Source organism: Eubalaena glacialis, chromosome 9 (assembly GCF_028564815.1).
Source record: "Eubalaena glacialis isolate mEubGla1 chromosome 9, mEubGla1.1.hap2.+ XY, whole genome shotgun sequence".
In the NCBI taxonomy this organism is placed as follows: domain Eukaryota; kingdom Metazoa; phylum Chordata; class Mammalia; order Artiodactyla; family Balaenidae; genus Eubalaena; species Eubalaena glacialis.
In genome coordinates this window covers 67,465,257-67,488,201 of record NC_083724.1, presented here as the reverse complement: position 1 = coordinate 67,488,201, position 22,945 = coordinate 67,465,257, and positions in this window count along the sequence as shown.

Sequence of the window (22,945 nt, the reverse complement as noted above, 5' to 3'; positions counted from 1 at the left end):
TTCCCTGGGGTCTGAGGTTCTGTTAGTCCAGTGGTTCAGACTCGGAGCTCCCACTGCAGGAGATTCGGCCTGACCCTAGTTCACTTGGGGGTTCCTCCCGTCTCCTTGGGCATCAGAGTCCCCCACCAGCAGCCGGCAGGTGCCCTAGTTGTAGGGAGATGCTAACTCCGCGTCTTCCCACACCACCATCTTGACTCTGCCTCCAGACTCTTTCCGTTTAGTCAGCCAAATCCTCCCACTGCATCAGGGCTCTGAACATGCTTTCTCTTCACTCTTCCATCTCCATTCATTCCTACCCACTATTTCAGGATTATGATAGCACAAGTTATAGGCAATGTCTGCAGGTTTAGGAAGGCATGTATTGCTAACAAAAGCTGCTCCCTGACTTTTTCCCCTACTTCATGGAATTTGTGGGTTTCTTTCTCAAAATACCTGGAGTCTCCCTCATAAACTTTATAAGCTGGGCTAATGTTGGAAATACAGCAATATTTATAAATTTACACATTTCTTAATAACTATCACACATTAGCTTGGTGGAGACAGTGATAAGTCTCAGAATACATTTCATAAAAAGGGCCAATATGACTTAGTTAAGTAAGCTTAGCAAAAAGTGGAACCTCAGTAAATGTCTGTCAGATACATGACTGAGGAAGCAGATTCAGCTCAGGATTACTAGGCAAGGTTAAGCAAAAGAGACTGGGAAAATGTTTGTTATGGGGAAATTTTGAGAATTACATTGATTTAAAGCACTATGTGGTAAGGTAATTTGAGACTGGTGAAAAAAAATGGGCCAGCTTGATTGAGCTTAGGGAATTGAAAATTCTTTTAAGCATGAACATTTATGTAAAAATATTATTGCATATTTTTCATGTTTAATTTTATTGTACCTTATTTTTATTTCTGCATACTTAGTATTTATTTATATTTTAGTATTACCTTTAATATTATTTGGGATAGTGTTTCTAGTAAGTCATATCTACAATTGGTCAGTAGAGATCAAGGAAAAGCAGAGTTACTTAATAAAAATTCACCTTAATGTCAGCATTGCTGGAACTCATCTATTCCTTACTATTAAGTGAGGTATGTCTATAAAAATCCTTAGTCTTATAGATTGTTTTTTAATTATACAGGTTCCTTCTATCAAATAATAACTTCAAAATAGCATTGCCAAAGTAAGCAGTCATAGGTGCACAATTTTGGCAAATTAGATTTTAAAAATGGACCTCATATACATGTAGTCTCAAACTCTGATTTGACAAATAGACCCTGAGCAGTTAATAATAGTTCCAGCCCAGCCAAAGTTCAAACTCAGTTATTCTAGTTTCTAGCATAGTACATATTTTATCTTCTTTTAGATTTCTCCCACAGTCGCAATTTACACATTTTTTCTAAATGTTTTAAAAGATAACTTATTTGTTTTGTGAGCAGCTGGATGGTTGAAATAAAGTGAGCATGATTCAGATACCTCATGCAGGAATCTAGTAAGTTGTCTTAATATCTTAACTGCTAGCAACCACCTTTTTTGAAAAATTTTTTAATACAAAACAAAGAGTGAATGCATAGATGAACCCATGCTTGGCTCCATAACAGTGTTGCAACAGTGTGTAGTGTGTGTAGGAGAGAGAGAGCAAGAGAGAGAAGGGGAGGGGAGGGGAGGGGAGGGGAGGGGAGGGGAGGGGAGGGGGAAAGGAGAAGAGAGGACAGATTAGGATAAGCCAAAGGGACATTGCATAGCTCTCAGTTTCCTTGTTCATTGAATAAAATGGGTTATCCAGCTAAGCACTGAGAATGCAAAGGTGAGCATATGCACTTGATGCCTGTCCTCAACAAACTTAGAGTCTAAGTAGAGAAGACTTATGATAAAGAGCAAAGCAAATGACTGAATAGAAAAATAAAAATTGAGAAAACTGCTTTGATGGTTATAAACAGGATGCTGTGATTGAGAATAAAAGGAAGACCAATTGAGACTGTATCAAAAGATCACACAAATATATTTACAAATGATGCAAGAGCTTAAAAAGCAAAATAGGGGTTCTTTTGAGAGTACTCAGTCTAGTCTGAGGCATCAGAGTAGGCTTTCCCTGGAAAAGTTATGTTTTAACTCCATTCTGAAGGATTAATAGAGTTTGGCAAGAAGAGGGAGTGCACTGGTAAGAGCACCTTCCAGGCAGAGGGAGCAGCATACACATCGGTCCTGAGTGAAGAAGGGATGAAGTACATCAACAACTGGAAAAAGGCCATGCAGTTGGAAGCCCCAGAAGGAGCCCAGAGGAGAGTGAAGAAGATGAGGTTAGGGGCACTTCATATGGGGTCTCATGCAGAGAGAGGCCTTTATAACTATTAGGGTTAATAGCATGGGCCCTGTATCAGTTTTCTGTGCTACATAAAATTACCTCAAACTTAGTGTCTTAAACAGTACCCATTCATTAGCTCATAGTTCTGTACGTCAGGTTCAGTGTGGCTCAACTGGGTTCTCTGCTCACGGTCTCACAAGGGTAGGAAAAAGTGTCAGCTGGGAAATTTGGGGGAAGAATTCCCAGGTTCATCCAGGCTGTTGGCAGAATCTGCCTCCTTGTGGTTTTGGTCCGAGGTCCCTATTTCCTTGCTGTCTATCAGTTAGATGTCACTGTCAGCTTTTCCAGGCCACCACGTTCCTTCTCACAGGGGTCCTTCCATCTTTAAAGCAACAGTGGTGTACAGAGTCCTTTTCACACTTTGAATTTCTGTAACTTCTTCTGCCACCAGCCAGAGAACACTTCTGTCTTTAAAGGGTTTGTTGATTAGATTAGTCCCACAAAGATAATCTCCCTCTTAAGATTAACTGATTAGAAACCTTAATTATATCTGTAAAATGCCTTCCGCCATGAAGCTTATCATAACCATGGAAGTAACACCACGAGGAAAAGGTCATAAGGGCCATCTAAATTTCTGTCTATCACAAGCTCTAGAGAGACTGTGGCTTCAAATTCTGACACCAGTATTAACCACCTCTGGAACCTGGACATGAAAATCAATAAGGAAACATTGGACTTAAATGACACATTGGGCCAGATGGACTTAGATATTTACAGTACATTCTACCCAACAGCAGCAGAATACACATTCTTCTCAAGAACACATGGAACATTCTCTAGGATAGATCATATGTTAGGCCACAAAGCAAGTCTTAATAAATTTAAGAAGATTGAAATATATCAAGAATCTTTTCTTACCACAATGGTACGCAATTAGAAATCAATTACAAGAAGAAAACTGGAAAATTCACAAATATGTAGAAACTAAATATTAGACTACAGAACAACCAATGGGTCAAAGAAGAAATCAAAAGAGAAAATTTTTTAAATATCTTGAGACCAATGAAAATGGAAATACCATAAACCAAAACTTGTAGGATACAGCAAAAGCAGTTCTAAGAGGGAAGTTCATAGTGACAAACACCTACATTAAGAAAAAAGAAGGAGGACAAATAAACAACTTACCTTTACACCTAAAGGAACTAGAAAAAGAAGAACAAACTAAGCCCAAAGATATCAGAAAAAAAGAAATAAAGATCAGAGAGAAAATAAATGAAATAGAGGCTAAAAAGACAATAGAAAAGATCAATGAAGCTAAGAGCTGTATTTTTAAAAGACAAACAAAATAGACAAACCTTTAGGTAGAGTTACAAAAAAAAAAAAAGAAAAGAAAAAGAAAGAAAGAAAAGGAAAAGAAAGAGGACTCAAACAAAATTAGAAATGAAAGAGGAGACATCTCCACTGATCCCACAAAAACACAAAGATCATAAGAGAATACTATTAACAATATGCCAATAAATTGGACAACCTAGAAGAAATGGACAAATTCCTAGAAACATACAACCTACCAAGACTGAATCATAAAGAAATAGAAAAACTGAACAGACCAATTATTAGTAAGGAGATTGAATCAGTAATCAAAAACCTCCTAACAAACGAAAGTTCAGGACCAGAAGGCTTCACCAGTAAATTCTACCAAACATTCAAAGAATTAATACCAATCCTTCTCAAACTCTTCCAAAAAAACAGAAGAGGGTGAAACACTTCCAAACAGACTTTAAAAAGGCATCCTAATACCTAATATCAAAACCAGACAAAGGCACCATAAGAAAAGAAAATTAGAGGAAAATATTCCTGATGAATATATATGCAAAAATTCTCAACAAAATAGTAGCAAAATAAATTCAACAATACATTAAAAGGATCATACACCACATGATCAAGTTGGATTTATTCCCAGATGTAAAGATGGTTCAACATTCACAAATAAATCAACATTTTACACCACATTAACAAAATGGAAGACAAAAATCATATGATTATCTCAATAGATGCAGAAAAAGCATTTGACAAAGTTCAACATCCATTCATGATGAAAACTCTCAAAGTGGTTATAGAAGGAAAGTACTTCAACATAATCAAGGCCACACATGACAAGCCCATAGCTAACATCATACTCAGTGGTGAAATCTGAAAGCATTTCGGTTAAGATCAGGAACATGACAAGGATGCCAAATCTGCCACTTTTGTTCAACATAGTACTCAAAATCCTAGCCAGAGCAATTAGGGGAAAAAAGACATCTAAATCAGAAAGGAAGAAGTAAAACTTTCTCTATTTGCAGATGATATGATATTATAAATAGAAAACCTTAAAGAGTCCACCAAAAGATTGTAAGAACTAACAAATAGATTCAGTAAAGTTACAGGATACAAACTCAATATACAAAAATGAGTTGCATTTCTATACACTAACAACAGTGAGAAAGAGAAATTAAAGAAGACACAAATAAATGGAAAGATATTTTATGTTCATGGAATAGAAGAATTAACATTGTTAAACTGTCCACACTACCCAAAGTGATCTGCAAGCTCATTGCAATCCCCATCAAAATTCCAATGGCATTTTTCTCATAAATAGGACAAACAATCCTAAAATTTGAATGAAACCACAAAAGACCCCAAGTAGACAAGGCAATCTTGACAAAGAAGATCAAAAGAAGACCTGGTGGCATCACACTTCTTGATTTCAAACTCTATTACAAAGGTATTATAGTAATCAAAACAGTATGGTACTGCCATTAAAAACAGACACATAGACCAATGGAACAGAATAGAGAGCCCAGAAATAAAGCCATGCATAATGGTTGAGCAGTTTACTACAGCACAGGAGCCAAGAATATACAATGGGGAAAGGATAGTCTCTTCAATAAGTGGTATAGGACAAACTGGACAGCCACATGCAAAAGGATGGAACTAGACCCTCATTTATGCCATATACAAAAATCACCTCAAAATGGATTTAAGACATGAATGTGAGACCTAAAACCATAAAACTCCTAGAAGAAAATATAGGGGGTAATCTCCTTGACATTGGTTTTGGCAATGATTGTCTGAATTTCACGTCAAAAGCAAAGGCAACAAAAGCAAAAATAAGTGGGAACACATCAAACTAAATAGCTTCTGCAAAGCAGGAAACCATCAACAAAATGAAATGACAAATGACAGACTAGTAGGAGAAAACGTTTATAGATCATATATCTGATAAGGAGTTAATATCCAAAATATATAAAGAATTCATATAACTCAATAGTAACACCCCCCCCACTGCCAAATCCTATGTAAAACAGGGCAGAAGACCTGAACAGACACTTTTCCAAAGAATATATACAGATGGCCAACAGGTACAAGAAAAGGTGTTCAACATCACTAATCAACAGGGAAATCAACAGGGAAATGCAAATCAAACCACAATGAGATATTGCATCACAGCTGTTAGAATGGCTATTATAAAAAGACAAGAGATAAGTGTTGACAAGGATGTAAAAAAAGAGGGAACCCTGTGCACTCTTGGTGGGAATGTAAATTGGGACATCCACTATGGAAAACAGTATGAAGGCTCCTCAAGAAATTAAAAATAGAACTACCATATGATCCAGCAATTGCACTTCTGGGTATATATCTGAAGAAAACAAAATCCCTATGTCAGAGAGACATCTACACCTCCATTTTCATTGCAGCATTATTTACAATCACCAAGACATGGGAACAACTAGGCACCTACCAACAGATGAATGGATAGAGAATATATATATCAGCTATACAATGGAGTATTATTCAGCCATAAAAACGAAGGAAATCCTGCCATTTGTAACATGGATGGACCTTGAGGCATTATATTAAGTGAAATAAATCAGAGAAGGGCAAAAACTGTATGATTTTACTTTTATGTAGAGTCTAAAATAAACCAAACTCATAGAAACAGAGAACAGATTGGTGCTTTCCAGAGGTGGGGGTTGGGGAAATGGGTGAAGGTCGTCAAAGTTACAAACTTCTAGTTATGAGATAAACAATTTCTGGGGATATAATGTACAGTATGGTCACTATAGTTAGCAATACTATGTTGTATATTTGAAAATTGCTAAGAGAGTAGATCTTAAAAGTTCTTACCACAAGAAAAAAATTTTTGTAACTATGCGAGGTGATGTATTTTGACTAAACTTACTGTGATAATCATTTTGCAATATATACATACATCAAATCATTATACTGTACACCTTAAACTAATACAATGTTATACGTCAAGTATATCTCAGTGAAACTGGATCCAAAAAAAAAGACAGTACAATAGTTCCAGAGATTCTATATCCATTTAAAAGATGTTCCAGAAAGAATAAAATAAGAAAACAGAAGAGAAGAAATAATCTAAAACAATCCTAAAAGATCATTTCCCTGAATTGAAAAAATAGAGAATTCCAACTGCCAAGGCAGGCCTGGCTCCAACCTACACATTTGTTAGAAGACATTCTTAGACACAAACTGCTGTACTTTCTGAACTCCAAGCATAAAGAGAAAACCTGGAGAGCTTCCCACCAAAAAACTTAAAATATGCCCATTCAGAAATGTAGTTTAAAAAAGACTCATGATTTTAATGCTTTTCATAAGTTAAAGACTGAAGGGAATTTCTAGGAACTAAGATATTTTGTTTGGAAGCAATATTTATCAGAAGTTTAGCAAGTTGATAGTAGATTGAGAAATGAAGTTTGAGAAGCCATAGCTACAGACTGTAACAAACAAGCACAGTAGGGCAGAGAAGTCATAGAGAAATCTGCCTTTGTAGTATAATCTGAGGACTGCTTTAAGATCCTTTGGGTGTCCCCCAGGAATATCTCTGCAGTGAGTGAAACTCACTAATTGTTATAAACTCCTTTATGTTAAACATCACTAATTCCCAATGTTTGCCTTTTGAAATATAAACACTGTACTGTATTCCTTGCAAGATAACACAGTAAAACCCTCATACCTAGTTAAATGAGTGTCCTCAAACCCGACTAAGCATTGCAATCACCACGGGAGCTTTAAAAGATACACAAATTCACAGGACCCTCAACAAACATTTGGAAGATGAGGCATCATGGTGAAGCAGAAAAACACTAGACCCAGAGAGGCTTGGTTAAAGTCACCCTTCTGCCACTAATTGGGGTAACTCACCCAAGTTTCTTGAGCCTTACTTTGCTTTCCTACAAAAACAGAAAAATAGTATCCACCTTTCAGAAATGTGGAGGATTAAATAAGAAATATACAATCCCTGGCACTTGATGGTAGTTCAATTGATGACAGCGAGTTGCCTACCAGTTTTATTTGGGGTCGTGCCTGAAGGCTTTAAAAGCTCCTGTGGGGGCTTCCCTGGTGGCGCAGTGGTTGAGAATCTGCCTGCCAATGAAGGGGACATGGGTTCGTGCCCTGGTCTGGGAAGATCCCACATGCCGCGGAGCGGCTGGGCCCATGAGTCACAATTACTGAGCCTGCGCGTCTGGAGCCTGTGCTCCGCAACAGGAGAGGCCGCGATGGTGAGAGGCCGCGATGGTGAGAGGCCCGCGCACCGCGATGAAGAGTGGCCCTCGCTTGCCGCAACTAGAGAAAGCCCTCGCAACTAAAGAAAGCCCTCGCACAGAAACGAAGACCCAACACAGCCATAAATAAATAAATAAAAATTTTAAAAATATATATTTAAAAAAAAAAAAAAAAGCTCCTGTGATTTGCAATGTCTTCTAAATAACAGTATCCTAAATACTCAGGCAGGATTCCCAAAACACTGTCATCAATTCTTTTGCTAACCACTCCTTAAATAACATTAACTGCTAATTCTTATTCTTCTAGAAGTTGTAGCTGCTTAAAGCGGTGAGTCTCTTTGTTCCAAAGTGTCATGGTTATGTAAAGATTCAACCCTAGGCTCATACCGCCTCCTCCTTTTGAAGTTCATCCAGAGAAAGAAAACCACACCCAAGGAAGAGTGCTCTAATTTAGTCACACCTGGGGATATACCAGCTAAATCTGGGGTAAGGCACAGTGGCAAGAAGAAATTTAACAACCTTTTTTTTTAATTTTATTTATTTATTTTGGCTGTGTCAGGTCTTAGTTGCAGCAAGTGGGCTTCTTAGTTGCAGCACAGGAACTCTTAGTTGCGGCATGCATGCGAGATCTAGTTTCCTGACCAGGGATCAAACCCAGGCCCCCTGCATTGGGAGCGTGGAGTCTTACCCACTGGACCACCAGGGAAATCCCTCAACAACTCTTTAATGAGAACATATTAGGAACAAAGTAACAAAATACCTCCTGTACCTTTATTTAGCCACGTTCTCCCTACCCCATCTTCCAAATCTGGCCATTGAAAATTTTTTCTTCTTCTAGGCTAGTATTAAGCCAAATCAAATACTTCAGAAGAATGATATTGAATACGAGGTGTTCAAAAAAATGGATTCAAGCTAGTATTGTATTTTCTACATTATTAGTACTTGGCTCTTCTGACTTTCCATTTATCTTCATGGGAGTTTCATTGTGTTCTAGAATGCATATCTGATTTTCTAGTGTCCAAACATTATCCTTTTAAATAGCTCTAATCTGTTAACAGGGTTTCGTCAATTAATTCTCATGTTGTGTGTAAGCTATTAGCAGGTTTTTAAGTGACCTTTTCCACTGTACATGGATTTGTCTACATTACTGAGGGACAATGATTTCAGATGACAGCTTATTTTCTTCTGAGAAGAATCTTTAAAAAAACTCCTAAAAAGTATATACTGTGTTGGAGAAATATGTTAAAATTGTGCTTTTTTGTATCTTTTACTCTTTAAATTCCACAAATGCAAGAGCATATCGAAATTTTATACTTCAAAAAATTATTCTGTAAGTGCTTTACAGAACTACAGCTTCTTATGCAATTAGTTATATGACTGAAAGATACCCTTCACAGAAGAGGAGATGTTTCAGCTGAGTGTAGAAGGATCAGCTGGATCATCATGGGAAAGACTGGGGAAGAGTATTTTTGATGAAGGGAATAGTATTTGCAAAGGAACCGTGAAACTGCTAGTAATGTTGGGGAACTGCCAGGAATAGAATGTGTGTGTGTGTGTGTGTGTGTGTGTCTATGTGAGACAGAGAGAGACAGAGAGGTTTGGTTTTGGTGGGAGACAAGGTCTTTGCCATGGAAGCATAGTAGAGTGAGAAGAGGGAACTGATAGTACAGTCTACACTGATAACATATAGTGACAAACGGAAGTTCAAGACTGGGTAAAACACACCAAGGGAAGAGCAGTAGTCAAAGTGGAAGTAGTCAGGGCTTGTTTTTTGTTTTTCATCTCTGTTACTGCATTATATTGACATTTGGACATTATTATTTTATGTTACTTTTTAGAATACTCCATAAGTCTTACTGGTTGACTTTTGTTTGTTTTTTCCTCAATATTCTTGGTACACCCTTAACCCTTGTGGGTATGTGCACTTATGTTGAGCAACCTGAAGTTAGTTGCAATATGAAGTTTCAACCCAAATGCCACCAACTGACATCAGGGATTAAGTCCTTGGCTTCAGTGATGCTTGGTTTTCCTCTTATAAGTATGGCTACTCATTTTCTCTCCAATTTTTAAAATTTTTATTTTATATTATTCTATTTTTATTGTGGTTAAAATATACATAACATAAAATTTACCATCTTAATCATTTTTAAGTGTACAATTCATCTTGCACAGCTGAAACTCCACATGCATTAAACTCCCCATTCCTCCCTCCTCCCAGTCTCTGACAACTATCACCCTACTTTCTGTCCCTATGAATTTGACTACTCAATGTACTATATACATGGAATCAAATAGTATTTGTCTTTTTGTGACTGCCTTATTTCACGTAGCATAATGGACTCAAGATTCATCTATATAACAAAGAAGTGGTATATATATACATACACAATGGAATACTACTCAGACATAACAAAGAATGAAATTTTGCCATTTGCAACAACATGGATGGACTTGGAGGGCATTATGCTAAGTGAAATAAGTCAGACACAGAAAGACAAATACTGTATATCATTTACATGTGGAATTTAAAAAATAAAACTAGTAAATATGACGAAAAAGAAACAGACTCATAGATATAGAGAACAAACTAGTGGTTACCAGTGGGGAGAGGGAAGGGGGAGGGGCAAGATACGGTAGGGGATTAAGAGGTACAAACTACTATATATAAAATAAATAAGCTACAAGGATATATTATACAACACAGGGAATAGCCAATATTTTATAATAACTATAAATGGAATATAGCCTTTAAAAATTGTGAATCACCATGTTGTACACCTAAAAATTATATAATATTATACATCAACTATACCTCAATAAAAAGATTCATCCATATTGTAGCATGTGACAGAGTTTCCTTCTTTTTTAAGGCTGGATAATAATCCATGCTATGTGTATACCACATTTTGTTTGTCTATTCACTCATCAGTGGACACCTGGTTTGCTTCTGCCTTTTGGCTATTGCAAATAATGCTGCTATGAACATAGGTGTGCAAATATCTCTTGAGTCCCTGAGTTTTGAGTTTTGGGTGTGTACCCAGAAGTGGATTACTGCATCATACAGTAATTCTATTTTTAATTTTTTGAGGAACTGCCATTGTAGAATTGGAATTCTAATATACTACTGTTGGAAATGTAAAATGATGCAACTACTTTGGAAAACAATTTGGCAGTTTCCCAAAAAATTAACATACATTTACCATATGATCCAGCCATTCTGCTTACCCAAGAAGTATGAAAGCATATATCCCAATGAATGTTCAGAGTAACTTTATTCATAACATTCAAAACTGAAAAAATCCCAAATGTCCATCGACATCTGGATGGATAAACAAATGGATAAACTGTGGTATATTTATAGAATGGAATACTACTTAGCATTATAAAGTAATAAAATATCAATACATGCTACAAAATGGATAAATCACCAGTAATTATTTTGAGTAAAAGAAACCAGATTTTTAAATATTTATATAAAAATCTAATAAATGCAATCTAGTGTACAGTGATAGAAAGCTTATCAATGGATGGTGAAGGGGGCATGGGGAAGAGGGGGAAAGAGAGACCATAATGACGCATGAGGAAACTTCTAGGGGTGGGAGATATGTTTATTATCTTAATGCTGTGATGGTATCATGGGTGTCTACATATGCCAAATCTTAACGTATTATATATTTTAAGCACGTGCAGTTTATTGCAGGTCAATTGTATCTCAATAAAACTGCTAAAAATTTTGTTGTCACAGTAAATAACAACTAAGAAATAAGCATTAAAGTGTAATATAAATGTACATTACTGAGTTAGAACGTTTTGGTAAGTAGTGTAAATGTGAAAGTCATTTAAAGTCATCCCAGTTATGAAAAATTATAACATTAACAATTTCCTTTTATTGGAGTTGAAATGGGTTCTGGGGCTGTGGAACAGAAATGATTTGTAAGTAACTGTCTCCCCAGAGTGAGGGCTAATATAGATTAAATAACGTGCCCAAGATGAACAATTCATCGATAGGCATGGATTTGAATTCAGGCCTAACCATGCTCGATAGCACTCATTTGCCCCTCCACATTCACTTTCCATCCTCTCTACCCTGCCCTAAGCCTTGGAGGCTAACCTATAAGGACTGCGTCATTGGTCTAAATTTACCACTGGTTTCCCATTGGGTTTGGCCAATGAGAAGCACCAGTAGGAGGTGAGATGGAGGGAGGAGAGTGAGGCTGCTGTATTCATTCTCATCACTGCTTTCCTGCATGATTCCCTTGGAGTCACCCAAAGGCTCGCTGTGCTTGTCCACTGAAGCTTTGCATCTCCTTTTACCCACAGTCCTCTTTGCACAATTATTTCCCTTCTGGTTCTAGCAGTTACTCCTTCCCCTCACCTGCTCAGGCTAGAGGTGCTCACCCAGTTGTCAACAGCCCTGAGATTCTGCACTATTTCTTGCAGTTTCCTTACAACCTGCCAACACCTTTGTAGGCGTTCCCTGTATTAACCTTTCCTCAAATTACTAAGTTCAGTATGCCACCTGTTTCCTGTCAGGACCCTGACCTGTACAATAATAACAAAAATCCATCTCTTTTCCACTCCAGTTTGATGAGGCTGCATCATTTTTCCCAAAAAGGGCAAGATCAGTTTGGATGCCAGAATGTCTATACAGAAAGGAACAGAAAGCTGGTTGGAAAGAAAAGGGTTGAGGGGAATTATTCTGAAGCCACATTTGCAGAGGAAGCATAGTGGGGGGGTTTTGGATTAAATGCTGATTGGATGAATGTTTGTGGGGCCTTAGTGCCACTACTGGCCAAGTTTCTCTGACGGGAAATTGGTCCACAGATTTACTCCATCAGTCCCATATCTGATTCTCAATAGTTACAGGCAAGGCCTTAATGTTTAAGATCAGCACTATAGACTCTTATACCATTTACAAAGAAATATACTTACTTCTTGTGACTAGTTTGCCATTGAACCTAGGGCAACTCACCTTTCCCTACTTAGGTCACCTGAAGCCGATGTACCTCAAGGAAATTATATGTTGCATACTGATTGATGATAAATAGTCTGTAAGTTCCCTTGTTCTCTCCAGATAGGTGCTAGATCAATGAAACACTTCATTCATGTACCATTCGGTTCTCCCAGAGGTCAGCAGCAAAGCGAATTTCTCCCTTTAAATTCCACATTCCTTCCACTAATGGACTGAGCCCCAAAGGCACAGGAAATGCTCAAGGATTTTTGGTTCAATATAGTTTTCATCAGCACATGTGAGAAAGGCTCTGACACCATTCAAAAAAGCCAGGGGATTTGTAGGCCTAGTGCTTAGAACTTCATCAAAAAGCATTTGCCGGTGCCAAAAAGTATACATTGGCAATGAACTTTCCTTCTGCCTCTGACCACCTCACATGATTCTGTGAGTAGAACCATTTCATTCCCGCTACTCCTGGGTTCACACGCTCAGGGGAAGAAACAGAAAAAGAGGGCAGGCCATGAGTGTTTATAACACAGGCCTCCCCTTCATATTCTTTCCCACTCCTTCCACCCTCAGGGAACTCCTTCAAAGGGAACATGCATCTGGAAATGTAGGCTTATTCTTGTCTGTAAAATTTTTGCTCCAAGGGAAAGTGTGGTCGCCAACAATGAACTGGCACCCATAGATTTTAAGCTCGGCTGATATTTCCAACTTTCAGCCTGTTTCTCACCACAAAGCCAAGCCAACATTACATTTAGGTAGTTTGAGCTTCAGGAGAGGAGAGAAGATCAAATACCTTTTGTTCCCAATAAGCTAACTACTCTAAACAGCAACACCCTAGATTGGCATGCTGGGGCACAGTCACAAGCCACAACTGTAGTTCTTAAACCAATGCCAGGAATGGAAAGGAGACACACACACACATACACACAAAGCTCTGCTGTGTTGCAGTAGCAGCAGAAGTGGTTGGCGCTAGAGAAGATATTTGATTCATGTTGTCTTCTATTCATAGGCTAGTATATCACTTTGCTTCTAATACTTTCCTTGTAGAGAGTGCATGTCTACGTCTGTGTGCAAACACAGACGTAGACATGGTCTCTATAACTATAATTATCTGGTCTGCAATATTTGTCTAGCATCTATCTCTCTTCTGGTTTTTGCAGAAATGACTCCATTGTTTCATGAGCTGGAAAATCTGGATTTGATCTTTGGAAGAAGGATTTGGAACATAACGACTCTGCCTTTTAATGAGAAGATTAACAATGCTTCGGAGCTGAATAGCCCTGTATTTGTTTAGAATGGGCCTTGCGTTTTGCTCTTTTGCGGAGTAACTTACAATACGGAGTCTTGTCTCAGATTTATATACCATTCCAATCCCCTCGCCTGTGTTCTAAATAAAGGTGGTATGACTATATGTTTGAAATAGAAATTACTCCAGTGTGCTATGGCTTTGTTTATAAAAACGAATGCTAGACGTTTTCTTGGATCTTTGCGAGAAATGACATCCTATACTGATGCCCTTTTTGTAATCACAACCCTAACCACTTCCAGCCCCTGGTATTGTATTGCAGCATTTTGATGATGTTTAGTTTTACACTTATTAAAGACCCTGTCCCGCTTGATTATCCTTTTTCCTGCGTTGCTGGCCGAGCACATACCATCCTCATCTATACAGGATTACACACACTTCCACTGATTTTGCTGGCTGAGCATCGGGGATGCAGTTTGGCCAGGAATCCTCAGTCGGCCCTTTCCCTAATTTGGTACTACTGTCAGCCTGTCCCTGGCAACACCATGACACACTACTCGCTCACCGGGGGGAGGGGACAGGGGGACCCAGTCCTGCTGCTGAGGAAATGAAGCACGTTCATTCACCCTGCTGCTGCACACAGATGAAAAAGGCCAAAACAAACAGTGACCCAGCATGATGAACACTGCTGAAACCTCTGACATTCTTCCAGTCTGGGACTCCTGCCCTGTAAGACCCAAATCGACAAGGATGGCCCTCTCTTCCCTTTTTCCTCCATTCCCCTTCTACTCCTAAATACACCAGTTATCAATCCGGGCACTTTAGAAGGAAGACATTTTAAATGATGAGATCAGAAAAACTGAAAGGTACCTTAGAGGTCATCTAGTTCATTGATTTTCAAATTGTTCTTAAGACCCCCCAGGATCTCACAGAGGCACCTAGGGCGCCTGTTCCCTCTCTTGCTCCTCCTCTGACAGAAAGGGGTGGGGCTCCAGGGCTCCATGTCCCCCAGTCCCTTCAACTGCGACAGCCCTGCTTTGATCTGTTCGTATCTTAAAATTCCTGAGAACACTACCTTTACAAAAAGGATTGCGTACTTTTCCAAAAAAGTCTGGGAACCACTGGGGTTGGAGAAAGGAGGGGTTCCAGGATCCCGGTCAGTGGGATTAGGACCTAGGAGTTCCAGCTTCTCAGCCCCATAGTTCTCCCAGCACATGCCTCACTCCTCGGGAGCAATGTGATTAATCCAATACCACGTGGATCTGCAGCAATAGTATAAAAAGCCATTCTCCCTCCTGGGTTTTGTAACAACTCTCACCCTGCCAAGTAAAGGGGCCCAGGGGAGGGCTCATCATCACCACGCTGGGGAGTGGCAGGTTATGGCGGCCAGTTTCCCGCCTCGAGATGCGTGGCCCTGGATTACGAGAGAAGACGTATTTAAAGCGGAGAAAGTCTGGAGCTGGGCAGTACTAACAGCCGAGGGTTTGAGAGTGTGTTCTTAGATCCCCCTGATGAGCCTTCCCCCCAACACCGGGTGACAGGGGACACCTCTTCTTCCCCAGCTTCCTAGGAAATGGAGTCTGAGGGAGCGGGCTTCGCGGCCGCTCCTCCCGGGAAAGCCGGGCGGGCGGGAACGTGCCGCCTCCCCTCTCTGCGTCCCCCACCTCTGCACCCCTGCCCTCCCCACCTCCCAGGCGGGGGTTACTTTGTTACCTCAGAGGTGCAGCTTTCAGCCACCTTCTGCCACACACAGCAAAGAGCGAGCTGCTCTGCGCCGTCATAAATATTCGTGGAGCGCCGTGCTGCCCCCCTCAAGTCCCTTCCCAGGTGGAAACGATGGCTCTGAAAATGATTACGGCCGTCATTTGCCTCAGAAACAGCCCAGGTTTCCCCCACTTGGGCTCTAGATCTCTGTTCAGCGGAAAGTGCTGGCCTGGCTGAGAACTGGAAAAGATTCCGACTGGGGCACAGGCAAGAAGAGGCGGTCAGGCTCCCTCCCAGGCCGGGGAGGGGATTCATTCCAGAGGGAGCCCTGGAAACTCCGAAGAATGCCACCGAGCCTCACCTGTGGGGAACTCGCCGGCGGTCCAGTGGTTGGCGTTCTGCGCTCTCACTGCCGAGGGCCCGGGTTGGATCCCTGGTCGGGGAACTAGGCTCCCACAAGCCCTGAGGCACAGCAAGAAACAGACCCGTTACCCCCTTCCCAAGGGAAACAGGACAAAGAGCGCCCTGAAAGAGAACTTTTTTCCTTACTCTACTTTCTGCTTCCAATCTGAGAGAAGGAAAATAAAACAGGAGAGCGGAGGATCGGCCCGCGAAGCGAATCCCTAGCTCCAGTCAGGCAGGGAGCCGGAAGTCAGATCCTCCTCCGCCGGAAGCCCCCGGGGAAGCCCTGAGCGCCCGAGCGGGAGAGAAAAGGCGGTTGAGGGGCTGAGGGCAGAGCGAGCAGAAGGGCGTAGGCTTCGGATAGCCCCAGAGAAGATCTTACAGGCAGCGTTAAGGGGCATTCCGAGGCACTCATCTTCTGTTTGCGGAGGAAAAAAATGTTACGCTCTGCTTGCATTATCCGGGTGACTGAGTTAAAAGTGAAGGCTTTGCCTTTGAGTATTTGTGGCACCTGGTTCTTGATTAAAATGATTTCCCTACTTGTTTGAATGGTTCAGGGGGTGAGGCAACCGGTCTCCCATCTTCTCTTTGTCCATCCATCTCTCACTTGGGAATGGAATTCTTCTCGCTCCCTTCTTCTGCCGTAAATAACCATCTTACCTTAATGCCCTGTGTTAGAGCTGCCAAACTGGAGTTTAAGAGGTTTACTGCTCCCCTTACTTTCCATTTGGGGATCTTAAGATGATTCTTCAGATGAAAAATTATTTTCTTTGTGCTTTCGTTTGGACAGAGAGAGAGTTTGAGGGCTCTGTTAATGGCCCAACAAAATGCGAGGGCGATGATTGGTTTCCTGGCATCCGGATGCAGGAAGATTCAGAAACTTGCCCTTAATTCTTCCACAATCAAGTAATGGGGTCAGGTGATGGGGCTGGAGGGCGGCCGTTTTCAGTTGCTCTCTTGCCATTCATGGCTTCCAGGCATCCATTCCTTCTTTACCTGTCCTGCCACTACAAGTCATCAAAGAATCACACTTTTAGAGGAAGGCAGATTTTCTAAAGACGTTAAACTGATTACAGCGCTTTTGTCTGGTCATTTGTTTTAGAGCTTTATGCATAGTTTCCATTCAAAATGCTCTTTAGCCTGTCATGCTGTCAAATGGAAGGTATGGGTAAAGACGTGTGTTTGCATTTGTGTGTCAGCTCCTGACATTTGTATTTATTTGTACGTATGCATTTTGTTTGTTCAAATAAATATTTCATCAGATGTAGCGTACAGTAGGGAGACTCAGAGAAGGAGGTGGTATGATTCAAAAGCGAGTGAAATATTTCTCAATAAGACTTGGAATTCCAGCTTCTGGTTAATTGTAAATATGATCTGGAGGAAGAAGTAAGCACATCAGGGAGCTAAGGTCTGTATTTATCTTTTAATATTATTGTTATATTATACAGTTTACTGCATAAATAATTGAAATGATAGTAATAACAATTTAGGGACCATTCAACTGTTGTGTGTGCTATATTTCATTGATATTCACTTTTCTGAACTGCAGATCCATGATTCCCTATTTAATGAAAACACAGTGGTAAATTAAAAATGAACGTTTTTTCAAATGGATAAAATTTGTTTTTAATTCATCCCACTTAAAAACATACCCTTCATCATTTGTTCATTAAAAATCAACAGACCTACAACAAGGTCCTACTGTATAACACAGGGAACTATATCCTGTGATAAACCATAATGGAAAAGAATATGAAAAAGAATACATATATGTATAACTGAGTCAGTTTGCTGTACAGCAAAACTTAAACACAACATTGTAAACTAAAAAAATCAACAGTCCTAAAAATAGACTTTTTCATGCTATCTTTATAAAGTTTGTTTTAAAAACTACAAATTTAATATGATATTACTAGGAAGAAAAAAGAAACCCTGAAAATTTAATGATACTAATTGAATCTGAATGGATATAGATTGCTGTGTTTATCCGAATGTTTGGCTATATATTTAAGGCATAATTGAAAAATATAAAAGCTAAGAATATTAAGGTAATAATTTTCACAGGTGTAAGGGAAAATAGTGATCAGTGCAGCATTAACATTTTCATACTCTATGAGGAGAACTTTTCATTCTGCCAAGTCTTATTATTCTTGGTTTAATAAATGAGCCATTATATTGAAATGAGTTCCTTGAGGGTATGCATAATAACTCATTCATCTTTGTATACCAGAGTATGCACCATAGTAGATGCTCAAGAAACATTTATTGAATGATTTCAATGAACACCAGTTTGCCCTTGGCGGCTTGCGGGATCTTAAGTTGTGACATGCGGGATCTTTTAGTTGCGGCATGTGGGATCTATTTCCCTGACAGGGATCAAACCCGGGCCCCCTGCATTGGGAGCGTGGAGTCTTAACCACTGGACCACCAGGGAAGTCCCTGAACCCATTTCTATCTGATTCCAAAGCATGTGTTTTTTCCCACTTATTCACTCATAAATCCACAAATACTTCAAAACATACTATGTGTCAGTCACTGTTCTAGTCACCAGAAACAGCAGCAAATAAAGCAGATAGTTTCTGACCTTGCAGAGTTTACATTCTAGTTGGGGCTAGAGAGACAATAAACAAATTCACAATGCAACATTGGTTTCCAATCTGTTTCAAAACTAAAGTTATTTGGGCATATCACAGAAATGGAATTAATCTATTTTTTGAAATTCATAAATCGGGAGTTGTAAAAGTAGTGTGGGTGGAGCAAAGTGTACTAAGGGACAAATAGTAGTAGATGATTTCAGAGAGGTAGAGAGAGTCAGGTAGGGCCTTATAGGCCATTGTAAGCACTTTGTTTCTCCTTAGGGTAAGATGGGAAGCAGAGAAGCCGTAAACCCTGGCTCACATTTAAAGATTTTAAAGAAGCAGGCAAGGGAACAAGAATGGCCAGTTGGAGGCGAGAGATGATGGTGGCAGGGACCAGTGTGGCAGCAGGGGAGGTAATGAGAAATGGTTGGATTCTAGACAAAATTTGCAGATGGACTAATTAAACATTGGGTGCTTTTTGACTAGTTGCAGTTATTCCCCATCATCCTGGATCAGAATCATATTTTGGTAGCTTCCTCGTCTGTAAAATGGGAATGATTTTTGAGAGCCCATCTTGACAAATGTGCTCAGCGTTATGCCCAGTACATAGTAAGCATTCAATAAAGATGATCTATCCTAGCAATTAACAAAGCTAATTGGATGGGGAACAAAGGCAGCTCTCTAAACACATGACCTGGAGCAGTTCACAAAGGCAGCCCAGGTTCAGGACTGCTCAGGAACCCAGGTGCTGGGAGGGCTGGCAAGGCCGGTGATGACGAACTGTACATCCACTAGGAGGAGGACAGGAGTGAGGGAGGTAAGGAAAGAGAGAGAAAAGGGAAAGTGTGTGAGTGACATGATTTCTAAGAGGGCAAAGGTCCTCCAAGAACAAGTGTAGTGTCTGTTCGTGACCCTAAGGGCTGTGCAGACACAGCTTACATCTCCAGAAAGAGCTTGGGGAACTCAAAAACAGACCTAATTTACTGTGGGAGGGGGTCATTTTCAAACTGGGAAGTTTTAGATGACTAATTTATGAGATGCAGGAAATAAATACTATAGAAAAAATTACAGGGGTATAGATCCCTTCATAAATTTAACCATGGCTGTGGGACATTTTGTGTGAATGATTGGCTCTATCCTGACAATCGGGGGAGTTTTTATTAAAGCTACAGGATTGTTTTGGTGAAATATTTGCTTTCTTATTCACCCTGTGTGAATTCTTATTCAATATAAGATAATCTTCAACAATAATTGAAAACGCCTGTTGATAGAATTAGTTCTGACTTACATTTTGATCATGCTTTTAATTAATTGTTAGCTAGATTTTTTTAAATGATAAAATTAATATATGCTCACACAAAAATTGTGCAAAGAAATCATAGAAAACTGTAAATGTCTCCTTCTCTGTCATGCAATCCCCCATGTTTCTTGCTTAAGAGGTGCTACTATCACCAGTTTCTTGTGTATCTTGCCGGGAATGCTCTATGTATATACAAGTATATGTATACATATGTGTGTATATGTATATATGCATATATATGTGTATCTATATATATGCTTATATATGTATATAATTTTTACCCAAGCAGGAGAAGACAATTTGGCAATCTATTCTGTTCATTTAACAATATACAGGAGGTTGTATCAGTATAACCAGAGTTGCAAAAAGGTCTCCTAAAACTGAGGCCAAAATATAATAGTTAACAGTGAGAATTAGATTGGGACTTAATCTTTAAAAAAGCCTAAAAATCATGAAAATTTATTTCTCATTTAAAAAATTAAATTAGATTATAATTGCAACCTTGTGGTATTTCTTAGAAGGAGAAAATAAATCAAGTGTTCATGGCTAGAAGTGAGGGGATGGGTCCTTTTCCCCCTCAAATTGTATGATAGTTTAATATAATATCCTTCCACTCATATTTAGTTTTCACGGCATTATCTTAAGGACAGTCATTTGTACAAAGCTATTTCTGGGTTTTATCAGTTTTCCCAAGGATCTCAGTTAATTATTGTTTTTTTCTTCTTTTGTTGATTAGTCTAAGACTATCAGATCAACACTTGATGTGGGTAGGGTTTGAGCTGTTCTCATCATTTGATGGGCAGAGATAGCAAGGAAAGATATTTGAGTGACCAGTTATTTAGTGAATATTTTCATGTTATAATGATTTTTGCTTTACTTCACAATCTTGTTACTACAAGAATATGCACGTAATGATTAAAGAGAATTCCCTCTAGTCTTGGACATATAGAACTATTTAGGCTTCAAAAATTTTCCTACTTTCTATGTAGGAGTGTTCCATCACTATTTAACCAATGCCTTACTGATGGACAGGAAAGTTGTTTAAAGCTTTTTGAAAGTACAAACAATGCTGAAATGAGCATTCATACACACATATATTTGTACACAGGGCAAGAAAAGTAGGTTATTTTTAAAAAGGAGTTGCCAAGCCAAAGGGTACTAGTATATTTTTCATTTTTCTAAATTCCACCAAATTGCCCTTTAAATAGCTTCACTAATTTATCCTCCCACCAACAATGCAAGAAAGGGCCTATTGATCACACCCTTGCCAACACTGGGTATTATCACAACTTCCTAATTTTTGCCAATCTGATGTTTAAAAAAAAAATCTTATTGTTTATATCCTCATTTCTTGAATTAACAATGTTAAGCCTGTTTTCTTTCATTCTCTTTTCACCATTTTTATTTGTTTTTAGTAAGTTTCCGATTCATGTTCTTTATCTGCTTTTATAATTGAGTTATTCATCTTTTTCTATTCATTTATAAGATCTTCTTGCATATTAAAAAAATAGCCCTTTGCTCTATGGGATGCATATATTTTTCCTCAGTTTGTCATTTGTCTTTGACTTTGTTTTGGGTGCTGTTGTCATATAAATATTAAATTTTTATGTAGCAAAATTTAGCAGCCTATTTATGGCTTCTGCATTCTTGTCATGTATAGTAAAACCTTCTCCACTATACAATTGTGTTTTAATTCCACTGTGTTTTCTTCTAGAACTTCTATATTTCACTTCTCTAAGCACATTAAATATACTTGGAATAAGAGATCTTCAAAAATAATAGCTTTTTATAGCACTTGCAAGTTTGGTCATAACCTTAAAACTAGGATGGGTCATCATTACGTCCCTGTCTTAAAAGGTAACTGTAGTAAATGGTGTAAATGCCCTTGATTCCCTTTTTTCTGCCAACATGGAGAACATATGTACCCACTAAACTTGTCTGATTACAAATTATGACTGAAGGAATGAGGGAAGGGTTTTTGTATATACAAGTCACCAGATGTTTTATAATGATTCTGTTAATATGAGCCTCAGGATTAGACTAGAACCAGTGTTACAGGTCAAGACTGAAGCTCATTGACCAAGCTACACGGGAAAGTTTGTGCAGCGCCTGCTGGCACAATACATAAATATCCATATTTATTACTCTCTATCTCCAGCACCGAATTTGCCCACAGATTTATGAAAGGGAAAACATGAAATTGAGATTTGTAAATATTTGAAGTTTACTTCTGAGATCTAAAAAGGCAGTAAGAAGGCTAGTAATAAATTCAAAATAGAGGTTGGGGAATGCAGTCAGTTTGCAATTATAGGAATATAACTTAAGGAAGGAATCACAAACAATAAAATTTAATAATTTCACCCTTGGTTCATAGAACACTGAGCTCCAACTGACATAAATTATTAGCCTGAGGAAAAAATGGAGGTAGGTGAATACGGATTGTCACAAAGGAGATTGTTGGTAGATATGGCAACTAGAATTGGAATCTCTAATTCTTCTGAAAGGATGATTCTAGCAAGTCAGTAAAGGCCAAAAGCCTCTAAGAATTTTTACCAATCCAGTATACACAGTGTTCAGTGTCCTTGGCCCTAATTATAACTAATGATACCTTGGAAGTCCCTAAAAGTGACTTTTAGCAGTTTGATCAGTTTTCCATTTTTTATTAATCAGGAGTCTAGTTCCTTCAGGAATCAGTTTTATGTAGCTTTAAGGACTACAATGCTATGTCAATTTGCAGGGCTAATATTAGGCTTTATTTAAGAAAAGCAGTTATACCAGTGATGGGAATCTGGGCTTCAGAGTCAGGCAAAACTCATTTTCAAGTTCCACTTTGTGAGTTAGCAGCTGTATATACTTGGCAAATAATTTAATTTCCCCATGCCTTGGTTTTCTC